Consider the following 12,147-nt stretch of genomic DNA (forward strand, 5'->3'; position numbering starts at 1 on the left):
CTGAATTCTTTGGTCTCTGTTTTTGAACTCCTGAAATCCGAAGTTCAAATTCAATCTGGGTCCATGATGGAATTAACGAAAGAGATAGCCACTTTGGATGGTTCCATAGCAGGCTGCTGCAACGCCGTTAATTCATGTGTATTGCCAAAATTACAACTGATACAACTGGAAGTCACCAAACAAGGTTTGGATATCTCTGCAATACACAGGTCCATTGCAGATATTCATAAATCCAAAGAAGTCGATAGATCCTTATCACAGGAACTACTAAACCAACTTCAAATGCATAATCGAAATTCACAGGGACACGTGGGAACAGAGTCTATGGAGGTAGACCCCACAAATGATGGCGAATCATCTCTTTCAGCGTCCACATTGGAAGAATTTATGAGACTGGCAAATATGAATGAGGACCTTTTTCAAGTAACCTCAATGGAAAAACCCTTAAAAACCAATATCGCCAGTCAACTGGACACTCAAGAGGTTGCAACTGAAGTAGTTGCACCTGCAAGTTCACATCAAGATAGAAAGAAATTGAGGAAGAGGGTAGCAAGAAGGACCAAAAGAAACAAAGAAAAATCCGCACAACGGAAAAGAGACAACTCACAAAAAAAGACAAAGAACCAGAGTAAGGCAAAACAAAACAAATCGGTCACTAACCTTTTTGTGAAGAGAATTGGAAACAATCATTTGGCACCCACAGAGGAGGAGAAGAAGTCTGGCGATCTAACACCCTCCATCTGCTCATCAAGGGGGGGGGATTCACAGAGCAAATATAACTACATAAATCCTCCTCAATCTGCTCATGACAAAGGACTATTGAACACCACTAAAGACATGGCTGAACGCAATATGCTCACGAAGGGATCTCAAACAGAAAACCTATCGGATAAACCAGCTATAGCTCATGCACCATCTAAACCAAAGAAGTCAATTCCTTTGGCCCCCATATTTTTGAAAGGCAAACAAAAGTTGAGAGCAAATGTATTACTGAATACTGGTGAAAATGTGGTGGTGAAAAAGTCTAGCGTGAAGATTGCGCCAATCTTCTTGAAGAAAAAGAAAAATAGCGCCCGACAGTCCTTTACTGTACTGAGTGACTGTGAACCAAATATTAGTCCAGATGCGAGCTCGCGAGCCAGAGCCCATCCATACTCACCATTGGACGCTCTGGTAAAAGTAATCTCACATAGGGAGTCACAGAGCCCACAGCATTTGGAGGCAGAGCCGACAGTGAGAACGAGAAATACAAATGACAACATGGAAGAAAGATGGAATAGTGGAGAGGATGCAAAGGTCCATAGATCTGAAATTAGGAAAGCAGTAGATGCTTACATGCAAGGTCTCTCCATTCCTCCACTCACAAATCCAACTTCATTAACCAACCACCACAATTTACACAATGATGTTGACAAAATCGTGGAAATTGGGAACCAAGCACAGAAGGGAATCAAAATTGGAGGGTCTGTCCCAATGATCCAAGGAGCAGCAACATCAGTGACCAGCGCCTCAAATTTAAATGCAAACACTTTAAGGATCCCCACTCCTACACTCGATTCTGACTTAACTTCCCAACCATCATTGGGCTTACCTACAGACTTTTCAAAAGAGGTATTAACGATGATCAAAAATGCACTGGGGGACTTGGTTGTGAACACAAAAGAGAAAACGATCAATGTGATCCCTACAAAAACTGTCAAAACACAGGAGATGTTGGGAATGGGAAAAGTCACTCCGCGAGTGACACCGTGTTCTATGATTGTGAAATGCAGACCAGCACCATGCACGCAATATGACCTGAATAGAAGAGCGATACTAGCAATCTTCTCAGACATACCGCTGCTTGAAGACATAAACTCAGCTGATTTAACCTTGGTGGAATTTATCTCAAATCAGAACTTAAATGCAGTTCGAGTGTGGTTTCAATCCAGAGCAATCCGTAATCTAGTATGGCAGGCGAAGAACTCATTGTTCGACCTAGGTTTTCAGCTGGATACAGAAATGGAGGACACATCAGAACCTATTGCGTCAAACATTGCAGAACTCATGCCAAGGGTAAAATCTGACGTTGTAAATGGCCAGGATTTAAATCAAGCGTCAAATGACAGGAATAGGTGTGTATGTAACTGTATCAGTAACTCAAATTAGCTATCTAATCCGACAAAGTTATCCCCCCTTACTTTGGTGAGCTGGAACTCGCGGGGATTCAAACATTTGCTGAATAACAATGAGAGTGGCCTAGGCAAATTCGACATAATTTTGCTGCAAGAAACCTGGTTATTAAGTCCCATACTTTGGTCTGGATATCAAACACACCTGAACCCAGCTAGGAAGCCCATTATAGGCAGACCCACTGCGGGCCTGCTGGTGGCGGTAAAGGATGAACCAGGAACAATGTCACAGATATGGGCTATGCCGAATACTCATATGCTCCTTATAAGGGCGGTGATCAACGACGACACCTACGCAATTTTAAACATATATTGGAATCCAGTAGCTATTACTACGGAGTGCTTCTTTAGGGACCTGAATTTGATATTTGACATTGTATCTGCGGATGATAAGATTCTGTATTTCATTTTAGCAGGGGATTTGAATATGAACTGCTTGGCAACAAATGGGACACATAAGAGTGAGAAACTGCTACAATGGAACACAATGGTTACTCATAGAAATCTGCAAATGCTGAATGGTGCATTTAACACTGACATGCCCCCCGCACCAACTTGGAAGAGAGGAAACTCTACATCTACAATTGATTATATATATGTAAACTGTGCCTTATGGTCAGCAATGTGCTCCTTTAGTGTGTCCCCGTCTACATTAAGTGACCATAATATGTTGTGTGCTAGTTGGCAGACCAGGGCCAAAATTAAGGTTAGTAACCCAGAGCCAATAGGTGGCGGCTGCATTGTGGTAAATGGTGGTAAGAATCGACTCTGATGGTCAGAGAACGCCTTATGGCACTTCAATCAAATTTTACACGATTCAACTAACTCCACTAATTGGCAATCCTCAGTCATAGGATTGACATATAGCAACACAATGCAATTATTTAGCCAACAGAAGGCGGGTCACTCCAAAAAAGTGAGCCACATCCACGTTTTTGACAATTCTATACTCACAAGGAAAAGGGCTTATCGTGCCGAGGTAAGAAGTTTAGCAAGGCTTCCTCTCGACATTAGACTGAATCTAACTAAAAAAGCACGTTTGAGTTATAACAACTGGGTCAAAGGACATCGAGCAAATCTTTATCAAAAAGATGGAGCCATTATGTTGTCGACTCTGGCTGATAAAAACATCTAAAAAATGTGGGCAATATTAAATCAAACCACTAATGCCCAACAGTTAGATCTGCAATCCACAGTAGTCGAGGCACATCAGTGGGTAGATCATTTCCAATCTCTATACGCCTTACCTATAAACACGATTTCGACCCCAATTGAACAAAAAGTGATGAGGTTTTGGTTGAACATTGATAAGAAGGAAATTAAACATCTAATTATGACCTCAAGCAACTCACGCGCAGCAGGCCCCGATGGGATTTCTAATGCCCTAATGAAAAAACATCCTGAAGTCTGGAGCTCAATTCTCTACAAGATATTCGCCACAATAAATAAGTATCAGAAATTACCCAAAACTTGGACGGAAGCCGTCACAGTTCCGATCTATAAAAAAGGCGACCGCCAGTTACCAACGAGTTATCGCCCAATCTCTTTATTGGACGCTCCGGCGAAAATATTCTGTAGAATAATACTAAAAGAGCTTAATGAGTGGGTAGATCAAAACAGTCTAAGAGACTTATTTCAGTCAGGCTTTGTCAAAGGCATGGGCACAATACCGAACATTTTAGCTCTCTCGATGATTCAATCGGAGCAAGCAGATGGTGGACTCCCCTTATATCTGGGGTTCATTGATTTCAAATCTGCCTTCGACTACATTGACAGAAATATGTTAATAACCAAACTCAGACAACATCGGTGTCCAATTTCTCTCACAAATCTAGTGGCATTACTACACACCTCTACTTCTATGCGAGTTAAATTAAACATGGGAGGAAGACTATCACCTGCCATTCAGACCCACAGAGGAGTGAAGCAGGGTTGTGCTCTTGCCTCTTTCCTATTTAACTTTTATATTCTGGATATAGGCCCTGTTCTAATGAACTGTGTAACAGATGCGCCTCGTATAGGCTCTCAAAGGGTTCCCTATCTTCTATACGCAGATGATCTGGTATTATTATCCTGCACACCTATAGGCCTACAAAACATGTTAAATCAACTAGGTACATATGCAACATCAAACAACCTTGTGATTAACACAGCTAAATCCCAAATATTAGTATGCAAGAACAACTTCACAAAAAAACATCACCTTGAGTGGTCTCTTCAAAACTGTGTATTAACCAAAGTCGTCAAATATAAATATCTTGGAGTTTATATTGAACATAAAAAAACCCTAAGTACCACGACAACTGAAACTAGGGTGAAGTTAAACTCCTTGATCTCACAATCGAAAATCATTCTCAGAAGATATGGGAAATTCACAGTGAAGCACATTGTGCAATTTTATAAGGCCAAAGCAATTCCAATTCTGCTATATGGTGTTGAGGCCCTGGTCCCACAAAATCGCAAATTTTTGGACAGCATAGAAGCTAGATATTGGAAAAAAGTTTTAACACTTTCGCCAGGAACACCTTTGGCCATATTGCGACATGAATTGGGTCTGATCTCCCTATATACCCATGTAATATGGAAACAATGCGCTCTTCTCCGAAAAATGTTGGATGGTATGGGGAAACGCAGCCTTCTACATGTATTGGCCCAAAATTTATTAACCTCCAAAATTGGTATGTCGGTGAAGTGGAGAAATCATACGCTAAACGCGATTTCTGATGCTTCAGTAACGATCGAGCTTCTATTGACAAACCCTGATCGTGCCAAAAATAAAATTCATCAAGCAGACTGGATATTCAATATGACAATCTGCTCAAAACTTAAGGATTTTAACCCCGAAGCATTTGGTGTCAAAAGGTATGGGGTAATATCAGAGTACCTACTAAAATATCCATCACCTACATGCCGTCAGAAATATCTAAGATTCAGACTAAATCAGTATGAAACTAACGAGATTCTATATAGAAGGAGAGTAATATCAAAAGATCAAAATTTCTGTCGGCATTGTAATGACAAAGGACAATGTGAAACTTTGCAACATCTTATAACTGAATGCCCCGCCCTATATAACATAAGAGCAAAATGCTTTGGAAACAAAGTGTCGGTCCAGAGTGGTACTAGTCACAGACAGTTATGGAATCTTTTATTTTCTAATCCAAGATTAACAATACAGCTTGCAATTGTGCAATTTCTTAATCAAATATTTCCTGATACGAAGATTGCTTGCACCCATGTGAAGTAAAAGGCTATTTGGTAGTCATAATATCACATATTTTACTGTTTTATGCTGCCCTGTAATGATATGTAATGAGGTACAAAGAATGTTTGACTTTCTTTTAATGTTGTAAGTATGGAAATGTAACCACAAAAATGATAATGAGTGTAAATATTTGAAAAGTTGGTTTAGCAGCTAAAACAAATAATAATAAAAAAAAAAAAAAAAAAAAGACTGCCTTCTCCCGGGCCCAGTCTGCATCAGGTTTTTCATTGCCCAAAACACTCTCCATTCCTTGCCACTTTAAGCCCTTGGGAACCCACGCCCCAGGATGCTCAACAGTTCCTGCCAAGACATTCTAAGAAACTGCTTCCCGTATGCAGACCCCCGTTACTCACATTAGATCTGTTTTCTAGGATCAGCACCCCGACCAGACATCAATTCCCCCGTCCTGATAAAAGCCCAACAAATTGTAGCCTACCAATAGGCTCGAGGCCGAAACACAGTTGTGTTGACTTTTAAACTACTCAGCACCCGCTATGGAAAGCGGGCACTCACTGTATTGATGTTTTAATACCGGTTATGAAATCACTTGCCTCTGATCAATTGTGCAGGGTTTTGTTCTAAAGCATCTAACCTATGCTCATTTATGTGCCCGTTGACATTATCAATAATCAGTAGCGTGTATGTTAAATGTTGGGAATGTGTAGGTAACCACTGAGTTTTTTCTTCTATTGAAGTGTGCTAATATTGCAATGTCTTTGCTGATGTGAAAATCTTTATTACATCTTGTTTTGGGTCATTGTGTTTACGGGGTCGCCCTGATCTTCTGTTTTTTTGCATAAGCCCTTCTTTAGGACCAGAATTCTAGCTCTTATTCACTGTTGCTTTTTAGGGGAGCCTTTAATCTCCATGCTTCAAAGATGTAAACTGATCGCTCCCCTTGACCCCTGTTCGCGAACAGTTCCTCCAGGAACCTGCAGGCAGTCCAAAGATCTAATCTTATCAACTTCAGTCTCGTTAACATCAGGTCAGCTGGTAAACACCGGAATGAATGAGTAGTGTATAACCTGTACACAGCTAGTTGAACTTTTCCCCACTCTGGACACTACTTTTGACAACATTCTGCCAACTTTTCCATTCAGTGACACGGTAGAACCTCTGTCATAGGAGGTAGGGTTGGATTTATTTTCAGTTATAAAGTCACTTGCTCACCACCTTAACCAGCACACGCTTAACCTGCTCTCACTCCCATAAGGGATGATCAGATGACCACACCCACTCCTTAAAGGAAAAAAAAACGAAAGTTTACTATTTGTCTTTCTTCTTTGTAGAATGTACAATCTCTTGCAATCATAACATTTTATTAATCAAATGTAATCTTCTTATGCATTGCTCAACCAGCAAACTGGCCACATACTTCCTTAAAGACATAACCAGCTTCATCTTTAGCAAGCATATCACAGAGACGGCAACCAATGTTAAAGGCTGCATGTTAGATTTCATAATCTTAAAATATCTTCGAGTTCTATGTCTATTGCCCACCAGTTCAAGGCTGCTTCATAAATATGCTGCATTTTGTTGGCCACCTTGGAGTGGCGTCAACAGCCGGGAAAAGGCTTTCATCAGAGAGCGTTTTGGCTTCTTAGGGAGGTTGCAGTCCCGAACACCTATACCAGTTGTGCCCCCGATACTGGCCCAGACTCGCCTCCCCTGCTTTGCTGTGTGGTTCCCTCCCCTGCCCCTTTCCTGCACCCTCCACGTTAATCCTACTCGGTGTGCAGTTATAATGTCGACTGCAAAAAGTCGAAAACAAAAATGTCGAGAAAAAAAATCTGTGTTTTTTTTATTTGTATTTTTTTTTTTTGGGTTTAGCTATTAAAAACAAACAGGGGGTTGGTGGAACCCCCCCCCATTAAAAAAAGAAATAAAAAAAACCTTTCAAAATATTTTTTTTCAACATTATCTTTTTCGACATTTTCACTATAAACCCTCCTACTCCCCACCTCTGGTCCTCCCACCAGTGCCCACCCCTTACTCGATACCCCACTGCCCCTCAAACTACTTACTTCCACCCGTGCCCTGGTCTACTGCCTTCGGGTCTGCTCTGCTCTCTGCAGTCCTCATACTTTGCAGGTTTCTGTGGGAGGTGCTTACACTTGTGTACAGGCCCGTTATAAATGACATATAATATCTCATCTCCCTGGGCGGCCACATTTCGGGGCAGTTCAGGTAACACGGACCCAAGACCTGCAATAGGTCTTCAATCGGGCAATATTCCATAAGCTTGTTTTCAGAATGTCTGTGGCATGGAGTTTGACATACAGATTCTGAATATGAGGAGTTAACCACTCCTTGAAAAGATTAATTGAAGAAAAAGAGATTTCCGTAACAAGATATGAACCATGAAGGCTACTAAAATTAAAACAAGACACATCCACCTTTTGAAATGTACCACACTGAAGGATTAATTAATAGTATACAAATGGGAAGTGTACAATTGAAGAGAGCTGCAGTCTAAACCGTTGTCATATGGCCTTTATTAATTGTGCAAGTCCTTCACTCTACACTACTAGTTCCTATTCTCCTCCTGCTCTCACTGCAACACAATTCGCACTATGTTAGACTAACACCCTCAAAGTGAGGAGGGTTTTTCTGCTTTGTTTATCTTGTCGTAAGCAATAAGGGCCTCATCACGAGTTGGGCGGTATCCTGGCGGTAAATCCGCCAGAATGCTGCGCAACATAATTACCATTACTGCCACTTGGTCAGGCGGAATTACTGCTGGATTACAAGTGGCGGTGTAAGTCCCCATTTTGTTTGGAGTCCATTGGACGCAATGGGGAATTTTCAGCACTGTTACTGCAGCAGTAATTCCGCTGTGGTAATTGCACCGAAAATGGGTGGAAATTCAGTGGATTTACCTCCAGCTCAGAGCTGGAGGTGAATCCTCCAACGTTCCACCCAACTCATAGTTGGGGGTGTGGTAATGTGGCTCTATCGCTGTATTTTTACTGCACCACCCAACTCATGATGAGGCACTAAGCATCTTAATTAGTGTTCTGGTTGATGGATCTTTTTCTGCATTGAGAGGTTCATTTGCAATAGGTTTTTACCTTATGTTTCCTCCTCACCTGCGCAGGTGCACTGGCTTTGGGTTCACTTGATATTGTGTGTGTTTTAATGGTTGGGATCAGCATCTGCCCAGGCCCCTACAGTCCAAGACACCAAAAGGCATATCTGCCATGTTGGGATCAGGCACCAGTATCATGATGGCCTACTGGTTCCGTGTTCCATCTCCCTTGTTCGCAAGTGAGCTTGTTTGCCTGGTATTGGCGTCCTGACCCTGAGAGCAGATTCTTGCTCTGCATGTTTTCCTTTTTTTGACGTAGCATTTCTGTTCAACTCTCGTTTGTGTTTCATGCCAGAGCTTGCTCACCCAAAGCACATGGAATTGGAAATTGAGCTTGAAGACTGACAAATGATCTGCTTGTATCACATGCATGTTAAACCTTTCTTGAGGCATTGTTCTTGGGGTTTATTCCCCCGGGGGGTAATGCTGACACTTGAACACAATGATGGACCCTATTTTCCTACTCTCGTGAGGCATAGTGCTCCTTGTGTGACATAAGGGTTTCCCCCTAACCTCAGCATCTGCTGTACCCTTAGCATGCACAGGAGCTCTCCAAGTGTTCAACCATATACCACTTCCAGAGGGAACATTATTTTGCTGGTGGCTTCCCCAGGCCCCCAGAGTTCAACAGTCACACTCATTGGGAAACATGAAGATGACTGTCGCAGTGGGACGTTTCCCTGTTTGGGAAGTGCCTTTGGATATGATTTCGAAGTGTAGGTCATTGATGTGGCAAGGAACCTTTTTAGGTGAGAAGATGGTGTCTATTCAGAAATTGAAATCTCCTGTGACAAGGAGGTGTTTCGAGGAGAGGAAGGTGAGTTCCAGGATGGCTGACAATTCTTCAAAAAAGCTTTGTGAAGGGCCAGAAAGGCAAAAGTTGTATGTGACTTTGTAGCAGGTGTGAAGTTACCATAAAGGTTCTTTGTGTCAATGGACAGAGGCCTGGGGGGGAGCAGATGAACGGAGCAAGGTCGCTGGTATGTGTGGCGCTGCATACACAGAAATACCCGGAATAGTGGAACCAGAAATGAAGGGAAACGGAATCGGGAAGGCTTGGGACAGGATCAAGGGGAGGGAAGAAAATTGTGAGGTGCAGGGGGAAACCCTAACCTTTGAAAACGAGGTAAGTACAAGATGACGTCGGTGGCATGAAGGCCTGCCAGCCTTTTGTGAGCAGGGAAATTGCAGCGTTCGGCCTACTGGCAGAATGTCGCCAGCATTGTGTGGTGATGGCAAACGGCCATAGGTCCAGAGCAACACCTCTAATTGAATGCCGTTCAGTTCGTAGCTGGTGGTGAGGGCATTTGTAGAGAGCAGTTATGTTGTGATATGTGACTAATCATTGGGGATGTGGAGTCTATAAAGCACATTTCTGTGGAATAAGAGAAGCATGTCCAGTTCCCTAGCAAAGATGAGATAGTGAGTGCCTTGTGAGTAATTTGGTTATTATTTACTGATTAAATAAGTAGCCACCAGGCACCTATAACACTATGAAGCAATAATTAAGCACGCCTAGATTTGATTTCTGTGAATTATAAACCACGTTTGTCCTAATCTCACAGCAGCACTCGGAAAGGAAAGGGAAACATTATGTGAAAATGTAGCCAATGGCTGGAAAGTGACATGCTCTAGAACTAATTAACTTTCAGTTTTTGATTGTTCCTTTGAAAAATACCAATTAATATGTTTTATTTTATGTATTTTCTTCCTTGAAAAACAATGCCTGAAGGTGCAAAACAAGTACTGGGTGAAATGTCAACAAAATACCTGTACTATTAAAACAAATAATTTGGATGGCATATTTTGGAGCAAGTAGGATGGAATCAAACTGATGAAAAAATCATATTGATGGAATACATTAAAAACACTACAATGATTGGCTTGTAATAGTTACCTTGATTCGCCCAAGTCCAACAAAGGTGTAAGAATTAACGTTGCGGTTGCTGTCTCGATCAACTGTCCTCTGCATTGCGTGTCTCATTCACTTGCTGGTATTCTGTGATTGCGGTGCTGCAACTGTAAATCTAGATGCCGGCTGCTTGGTTCCCTAGGTGATACAGTAACTCTCCACCTCGTGAATCCGTTCTCGGTGGGAGCGTACTTTTGGAAATGGAAGTTGCCATCTTGAAATGGGATCTATTTGTAAAAGGAATCCACTAGGATCATTGTTACAGTGAATTAGTTCTTACAGCTGTCACAGTTCAACGTGGCCCATGGTGTCTTTGTCAAAATCTTACCGCAATAGAACAAGGAAGATAGCCTACGCAGGGATCAGGAGATCATATCTACATTAGATGGAGTGATTAATTACGAACGCCGGGCTGGTGATGGTGCATTCTCTGCATTATGATGTTGGGAAGAGTTCCCTGTGTGTTAGGTGGCGAATCAAGGTAAATAATAGGCCCACAGCACGGTTACATTCTGCCTCGTAGCGTTCATAATTAATTCTTCCTCAACACCCTCCCACTAACTCCGATCACATTAACCCTTACAGAATTTCACCATAAGAATGGCGCAAGGGCAGCAAGACTCCTAACGCACCGTTCCACACAGAGTTTCACCTGAGGGACGGCACAAGGACAGATGGAGCAGGCATGGACGCACAAGTGGGCGAACTGTTACAACAGGACACTTACAAGTCCGCAGAGTGAGGGCAAGGTAACAAATACACTGTAGTCTGTGTACAGTCATTTTATTCTAATGCTGGACTAATGGAAACCATTCACGAGGCCAAGCACTCCATTCAAACCAATCTCAGATTTTCCAGACAGTATGGATCTATGGGATTGTTGTCCGCCACCCCACAGTAAAAGCAAAAGTTGGAAAACAACAAAAATTCAGAGAGAAGCAACTCAGACACCCGAGTTGTACATCCACAGAGCAGATGGGTGGCTTGCTCCACAAAAGTGCTCTACATAGTTTAGTGACTCTCCGCCTATTGCAAGGTAGAGTTCCATAGCACTAGAGAAGTGACTGAAAGGTATTTCTTATTCTTTCTTTGCAACAGGCACCTCAGGACCACGACAGTCCTGCTACAACATAAATATAAGTTGTACGCCTGTCACGACCCTCGTCCCGAATCCCCACTGGCAAGCCCATTGGCCAGGTGGGATCAGGACTCGGGTCTCTAAGGCCTGGCATCCACTTCAAAAGCCCTCTTGGGGCCAGTCCTGACACCTATGGTGCCAGGCTCATACACGGTGAAAGACGTGTTCAGGGAACTACTTTATTGAGGCCTTCAGCCAACATGGAGGCATCCACATAGCTTGGCTCCTAGGAACCAAGCTATGCGGTAGTGTTTTGGGTGTGGTGGCCTAGGGACTATTTTACCTGGACTACTTTGTTGGGGCTATTTAAACCACACCCGAACAAGACAACACGCTTCGTGTTACTTTGCAGTCTGCAACGTGACGCTCACCGTGTCCAGCTATACCCATGAGCCTCGGAGAAGCATAACCTGCAAGGAGACAAAAGGAACACCGTTAGCAGCAGCATCTTACCTGCAATCTTCATCTTTACCCGCTCGCAGCTCCTTTGAACAGCTTCCTTGGATCCGCACGCCTCCCAGACCGAAAGACCTGAAAGAGGAAGGTAAAGACAACAGTAACAAATGCATTAGA

General features: G+C 42.6%; 1 protein-coding gene and 1 long non-coding RNA gene across 4 annotated transcripts in view; one reads left to right on the top strand and one right to left on the bottom strand.

The window, feature by feature from the left end:
- Positions 1-12,147, top strand: part of LOC138582354 (probable E3 ubiquitin-protein ligase DTX3) — a 213,894-nt gene that overhangs the window by 66,665 nt on the left and 135,082 nt on the right. The window lies entirely within an intron of this gene.
- Positions 1-12,147, bottom strand: part of LOC138582355 (uncharacterized) — a 233,634-nt gene that overhangs the window by 29,229 nt on the left and 192,258 nt on the right. The window lies entirely within an intron of this gene.

This window comes from Ambystoma mexicanum, chromosome 3q (assembly GCF_040938575.1).
Source record: "Ambystoma mexicanum isolate Mex_15411 chromosome 3q, UKY_AmexF1_1, whole genome shotgun sequence".
NCBI classification, from domain to species: Eukaryota; Metazoa; Chordata; class Amphibia; order Caudata; family Ambystomatidae; genus Ambystoma; species Ambystoma mexicanum.